The 7,432-nt window shown below is 39.2% G+C and overlaps 1 pseudogene across 1 annotated transcript; it reads left to right on the forward strand.

Annotated features, from left to right (window-relative positions):
- The first annotated feature begins 624 nt into the window (after positions 1-624).
- Positions 625-7,432, forward strand: LOC147286295 (purine permease 3 pseudogene; annotated as a pseudogene). Its single transcript, XR_015121787.1, has 2 exons — positions 625-972; positions 6,796-7,432. The product of XR_015121787.1 is annotated as a purine permease 3 pseudogene (transcript).

The raw sequence follows: 7,432 nt of genomic DNA on the forward strand, positions 1-7,432 counted from the left end.
AAGGTGAGGACCGGTCCTCTCTGTAGCTGGAATGGAGCATTGATCCTGGAGGTCCGGTCCTCCTACACACTTCCTAGAGCCATGCTCTCTGGAGGTCTGATCCTCTAGAGCATTTTTTTTTTAAATAATAATAATTTTGTTTTTTTTTTTGTTTAGTTTTGTTTTCAATTAGGGTGTCAAAACCCACATCAAATGCAATTTTCTAAGATTCATTCCACCCTAGTGATGGAATTGGATCCTTAGAACCTTGTTGCAACATTGTTTTTAAAAACGTTTTGAGTCTTTTGTGTGTTTTGGGCAGTTTTTGAGTCCCCAACAAATTGATATGATTGTTTATAGCCTTTAAGAAGCATGTTTAGCATTGTGTTTATGATATATGTTCTTCTTTTCCTAATATTGTTCCATAACTTATTTTGCAATTCCATGTGATTAGGCCTTGTTTTCATGAACTTAAGTTACGATTTGCTTGATTTAGTGATTCATATACATCTTAGAATAGACTTATGTGACCCGTGAGAGATTTTGAGCCTTGTCATCTCATTTTAAAGTGTGGATAACTGTGACACCTCCTCTCATTGCTTTCAATGAGATGACACCCTAAACTATGAGGTTTGACCCTACCTCCGGCTTTTCTCCTTCACGGCCTTGTTTGCTTTTCTGCTGGTGAAGCAGAAGTTCACCTCCTACTCCGTAAACGCCGTCGTTTTGTTGACCATTGGGTCGGCCGTTCTGGGTTTGAACACCGGGTCCGATCGTCCGGAGGGTGAGTCGAATAAGGAGTATATTGCTGGGTTTTTGATGACGGTGGCGGCTGCAGCGTTGTATGGGTTTGTGTTGCCGTTGGTTGAGTTGACGTACAACAAGGCCAAGCAAACCATCACGTATGCTTTGGTTTTGGAGATTCAGATGGTTATGTCTTTCTTTGCTACTCTTTTCTGCACCGTGGGGGTGCTTATTAACAATGACTTCAAGGTTTGACCTACCTACCTAATCTCTCTCTCTCTCTCTCTCTCTCTCTCTCTCATCCAAACCTTGTTTCCTTTCCTTAATTCTGGGTACAAAGTGATGGGATTCTTAATTCCAAATTATTCACCAAAATTGTCCCCCATTTAGTCCTCATTATGTGAGTACAAATATGGTTTCTTTCATAAAAGGCGTAGGTACAAATTAAGGAGACATCTCATTTTACTAATTCAATATTGAACAGTGCTCTTATTGGATATGTGACAATTGTATTTGATCAATGCAATTCCTACCACTTCTACCATATTGGACTAGAATTGAAGTCTCTGTATGGTACTGGGATGTACGTTTACAGCTCACACATGCATAAAGTTTTATAAATTCAAGAGTTGTAAACATTGAATCTAATATATAGGCTATATTGCTGTAAATATCCTAGCATCCGTATTAGAGTTACTTTTTTTTCTTTTTCCAGCTTAATAAAACCCCTCATTGACAAGTAAAGTAAACATTCACGTGATGAATGTATATACTAAATACTTTGGAATTTGCAGAAAATTCACACACAAAAACTTAGTATATATAGTTCATGTGTTTATACAGTGGCGGTGTTTCCAATCCACTCAATTATAACCGTGTTCAATTATTAATATCTAAAACCTTAAATTTTAAATAATATTCTTAAAAATTTTATGTTAAAATGCTTTAAGAGAATAATTTTTCTGATGTATTATTCTTCTCATTTAGAGGAATTATATAGGAATACAGATATACAAGTATAGTAAGTCAACTACACAAATTAAGCTACACAATCCCACAAATCTCTCTTACAAATCTCTATAATATGTACACAATTGACTCACTTCAACACTCCCCCTCAAGTAGGTGAGTGGATATCGCACATTCCCAACTTGACTAGTGAGTCATTAAATACCCTGCTGGCCACTGCTTTAGTAAGTACATCTACTAATTGATCTTCGGACTTCACAAATGGAAAGTTAACAATTCCAGCTTCAAGCTTCTCTTTGATAAAATGTCTGTCAATCTCCACGTGTTTAGTCCGATCATGCTGAACCGGGTTATGTGCAATGTCTATGGCTGACTTATTATCACAATATAAATTCATAGCAGTTCTTGGTTTTAAACCTAAGTCCCGAGTAAGTTCTGTAGCCAGAGTAACTCACATACTCCAAGTGTCATACCTCTATACTTAGCTTCAGCACTTGACCTTACTACTACTGGTTGCTTTTTACTTCTCCAAGTTACAAGATTACCACCGACAAAGGTGAACTACTCGGAGGTAGACCTTTTATCGTCAACCGAACCTGCCCAATCAGCATCAGTGTAGCCTTCAACCTTCAGGTGACCATGATTAGAGAATAATAGACCTTTGCTTGGAGCATATTTCAAATATCTCAGTAAGCGCTCTACAGCATCCATGTGGGGTTTACGTGGGTCATGCATGAACTGACTCACCACACTTACTGCATATGCAATATCAGGTCTGGTATGAGATAAATAAATCAATTTTCCTACAAGCCTCTGGTATCTCCCTTTGTCAGTAGACGATGCACTCAAACAATCAAATAGCTTGTGGTTCTGTTTAATAGGAGTATCAGCTGGTTTACACCCAAGCATCCCTGTTTCAGATAACAAATCCAGGACATATTTTCGTTGGGATAAAAAAATATCATGCTTCGATCGAGCCACTTCAATCCCAAGAAAATATTTCAAGTCTCCAAGCTGCTTCATCTCAAACTCAGAAGCTAAATACTGCTATAAACTAGACATCTCCTCATGATCATCTCCTGTGACCACCATATCATCAACATAGATAATCAAAGCAATGATTTTACCTCTTCTTTGCTTCAAGAACAAAGTATGATCTGAATTACTTTGTTTGTAGTCAAAATTCCTCATAGCTTTGGTGAACCTACCAAACCAGGCTCTTGGTGACTACTTTAATCCATACAGAGCCTTCTTCAGTCTACACACCATTCTTGTGTCTGAATACTCTGATATACCTGGAGGAGGATCCATATATACTTCTTCAGTAAGGTCTCCATGCAAGAAAGCATTTTTGACATCAAACTGGAAAAGTGGCCAATTCTGATTGGCAGCTAACGATAAAAGCACTATGACTGTATTCAGCTTGGCAACTGGTGCAAAAGTCTCTTGATAGTAAATACCATAAGACTGAGAGTACCCTTTTGCAACCAACCGAGCTTTGAACCTTTCAATGGATCCATCTGCTCTATGTTTCACTGCAAATACCCATCTACATCCTACGGTTCTCTTTTCCTTTGGTAGGGGAACAAGTTCCCAAGTTCCATTTTTCTTCAATGCTTCCATTTCCTCTATCATCGCTTTGGTCCACCTAGAATCCGCTAGAGCATCCTGCAATTTACTAGGGATAGATGCAGAAGATAATTGATGTACATAAGATGCATATGACTTGGATAACCTATGGGATGAAATGTGATTATTAATTGGATATTTGACTTTGGCTTTAGGATCAGATTCATACATAACAGGAGGAATACCTCGAGTACTACGAGGTGGAAGTTGATATTTTGGAGAATTAGACACAGAATCAAACAAATCAGAAGAAGGAGGTACCTCAAGAAGCACATCTGGAGATGATTGTACTAGTGGTTCAGTAAAGGGAGTTGTATTATCATAGACAACACCAGAAATAATATGTTCAGGAGCATGTTGTTCACCATCCCCTTCTGGAGTTGAGTGTTCGGATGAGCGTTCAGGATGACCGTGATCACTAGACGAAGTAGAATGCTCAGATTCAGTTGCCTTTGTCTTTTCTAAAGGTTATTTCATCTTGAATGTATCATAAAACCCCAAGTCTAAAACCCATTCGGTCTGAGTCGTCACTTCACCATTCGTCTCCCCCGGAAGGGAAGAATCAGTACTTGTCATAGGATAAAATAACTCATGTTCATGGAAGGTAACGTCCATAGTCACATAGAATCTCTGAGTTGAAGGATCATAACATCGATAACCTTTTTGGTTAGAATCATAACCCATAAAGATACATTTGAGAGCACGAGGGTGAAGCTTGTCACGCTAATGAGGATGTATGTGGACGAAAACCACACAACCAAATACCCGAGGCTCCAAATGTAAAATAGAGGGAAGAGCAAAGTTATCAGACAAAACATCCAAAGGCTGACGAAACTCCAAAACACTAGACGAAGTTCGATTAATGAGATAAAGAACAGAACTAAGGGCAGCACCCCACAGATAAGTAGGTACACGTCCACCAATCAACAATGCTCGATCAACTTCCAACAAATGTCGATATTTCCTTTCAGCAACCCCATTTTGTTGGGGAGTGTGAGAGCATGAAGTCTGATGAAGGACGCCATGAGAATCAAAAAAATCACTTAACTCGTGATTGACAAATTCACCTCCATTATCAGAACGAAGAATTTGAAGACGATATTGAAATTGAGTTTGAACCATGTGATAAAAAGATTGAATTGCAGCACAAGCATCAGATTTATAGTGGAAAAACTGAACCCACACCATTATGGTACAATCATCAATGAAAGTAATAAACCAGCGCATACCATGAGTAGTAGTCAGTGGACCGGGCCCCTAAACATCAGAATGAACGAGTTGGAAATGAGCAGTAGCCCGATGATCACTTGGAGTAAACGAAGTATGGTGACTCTTAGCCATCATACAAGTTGCACACCGAAAGTCGGAAGCACTACAACCAATGAATAAGGAGGGAAATAACCGTCGAAGATAAGAAAACGAAGGATGGCCTAATCGGCGATGCCACAACCAAACCAGTTTCTTATTCCCCAAGACCTTGTCATCAACTAAATGAGCATGTCCAAAGCGGCCTAAATTTCCATCACTGTCTAGATAATACAAACCCCCCCTTCTAGTACCACTACCAATTCTCTCATGTGTGCGGATGTCCTGAAAAATACAATGAGTGGGAAAAAAAGTTGCAACACAATTGAGGGACTTGGTTAGTTGACTAACAGAAATAAGATTGCAATTTAGTGACGGAACAAAAAGCGTATTAGATAAAGACAAAGATGGAGTCAAGGACACAGTACCGACTCCTACAACGGGAGATGACACACCATTGGCATTAGTAATAAAATGTGGAGAAATAGGTTTTGACAAAGACTGAATCACATACTGATTATTAGTCATATGGTCAGAAGCACCAGAATCAATTATCCAAGCATTATCACATGTAAATTGAGGAGTACTCAAAGCAGAATTAGGTGTACCTGACGTGGCAACAAAGCCAGAAGTAGAGACAAAATTTTGACTAGGAACCAACGTCTCCACCTTAGAGTCAGATCCATTTGATTTAGAGTCACCCATAATGTTCTGTTCACTTTTCTCTTCTGCCATATAAACAGAGGGAAAAAAAAAAAAGAATAAACAACACACAAAAATTGAAAAAAAAAAAAAAAAAAAAAAAAGACAAGCAACCAACAGAGTGGGTTGCGGCAGAGAAGTCAGTCACAGGTGCTGGGCTATGGCGGAATCGCAAGGGCAGAGAGATGAACCAGCAGCGATTCAAACTCTCAGTCAAGCAAACTGCTCGCAAATCCACCGGAGGAAAGGCTCCTCGGAAGCAGCTGGCGACCAAGGCGGCGCGTAAGTCGGCTCCGGCCACTGGCAGCGTCAAGAAGCCCCACAGGTTCAGACTCGGAACCATTGCGCTCCTTGAGATCTGAAAGCTCCCATTTCAACGCCTGGTTCGTGAAATCGCCCAAGATTTCAAGATCGACCTGAGGTTCCAGAGCTCTGCCGTGGCGGCGGCTGGACTTGGCAAGGCTAGGCTCGGCGAGGATGGGCTCGGCAAGGGTTCGGCAAGGCTAGGCTTGGCGAGGCTGGGCTTGGTGAGGATGGGCTCGGCAAGGGTTCGGCGAGGCTGAGTTGCGTCGCAACGGGTCGGAGTCGAGCAGATTCGTAGGCGGGCAGTGGTGTTAGGTCATGGTGGATTGCAGCGAACGGCAGCCTGGGCGCGGGATCGTCGAACTGAGCAGCAGAAAAATAAAACTAATATGGGCAAAAACTGTTTCATATACTCATAACTCTATGAATAGTACAGAACTTCGATTTTATGGATAAATCGATAACCAATTTAATCATAAAACACACCTAAAGTCTAATAATTAACAAACTCTGATTCCTACGATAAAGGAGAGGAAATCAGAGGTGGCTCTAATACCATGTTAAAATGCTTTAGGAGAATAATTTTTCTGATGTATTATTCTTCTCATTTAGAGGAATTATATAGGAATACAGATATACAAGTATGCTAAGTCAACTACACAAATTAAGCTACACAGTCCCACAAATCTCTCTTACAAATCTCTATAACATCTGCACAATTGACTCACTTCAACATTTTACATTTGTTATAATTTGAATAGATTGGTCACACTACATTAGCATGTCAAATAATATTACAATCACACACAATATATAATTTATCCAAGAAGCATTTGAATTTGACCTTACAATAACATTCAAAGTAGATGTTGATCGATCGAGTTGGAATTCAAATTTCAGTAAACCAAAAGCTTTCTTTTATCATATAGCTTATGTGTTTCTCTCTCATCACATACTATGTTATGTGATTAGGGATAGATACAAAGTATATATACAACTGTGGCATAAAAATATTTTTCTAATTACAATTTTTCATTTGTTCATATTTGGTATGTCTTCTTTAAAATGTGATATCATCTGTCACATTATTTGATGCATATGCTAGGTATTATGGACATCTTTCTCTTCAAAAAGAGTCTAATTAATGGATTTAAACCTGTGTAGGTTATTCCAAGAGAAGCAAGAAACTTCGAGCTGGGGGAAGCCAACTACTATGTGGTGCTTGTAATGAGTGCAATAGTTTGGCAGGCTTTCTTCTTGGGAGCCATAGGAATCATCTTCTGTGCCTCATCTTTGCTCTCTGGTATTATAATTGCCGTACTGATCCCAATAACAGAGATCCTAGCTGTTATTTTCTACCATGAAAAATTTCAAGCAGAAAAAGGGGTTGCCCTGGCACTCTCTCTATGGGGCTTTGTCTCATATTTCTATGGTGAGATAAAACACAGCAAGGACAAAAAGGAAAAAGACAACACCGCAGATACAACAACAACAGAATTTCCTGATCAACTCCCCAATCCTTGATTAAAGAACAAGCTATATTGTGGTGTCCTCTTCTCTGTTGGAGTTTGTGTGAAAATGGGAAAGGTTGCATATGCCATTTGATCGGCATAATTTTTATATTTCGGACGGCGCGCAACACCCATTTATCATTGTCCACGCTTTTATATACATTTTTTTTTTCCAAGAGTATTAATTCATATATCTTGGTTGGTTGGATCAAAATTATATATTATTAAGTATTAACTAACGTTATGTTTATAAAACTTAGAAGCATCATTAACCTCTTCAACTTCAATTA

Source organism: Dryas octopetala, chromosome 4, assembly GCF_963921425.1.
Source record: "Dryas octopetala chromosome 4, drDryOcto1.1, whole genome shotgun sequence".
In the NCBI taxonomy this organism is placed as follows: Eukaryota; Viridiplantae; Streptophyta; class Magnoliopsida; order Rosales; family Rosaceae; genus Dryas; species Dryas octopetala.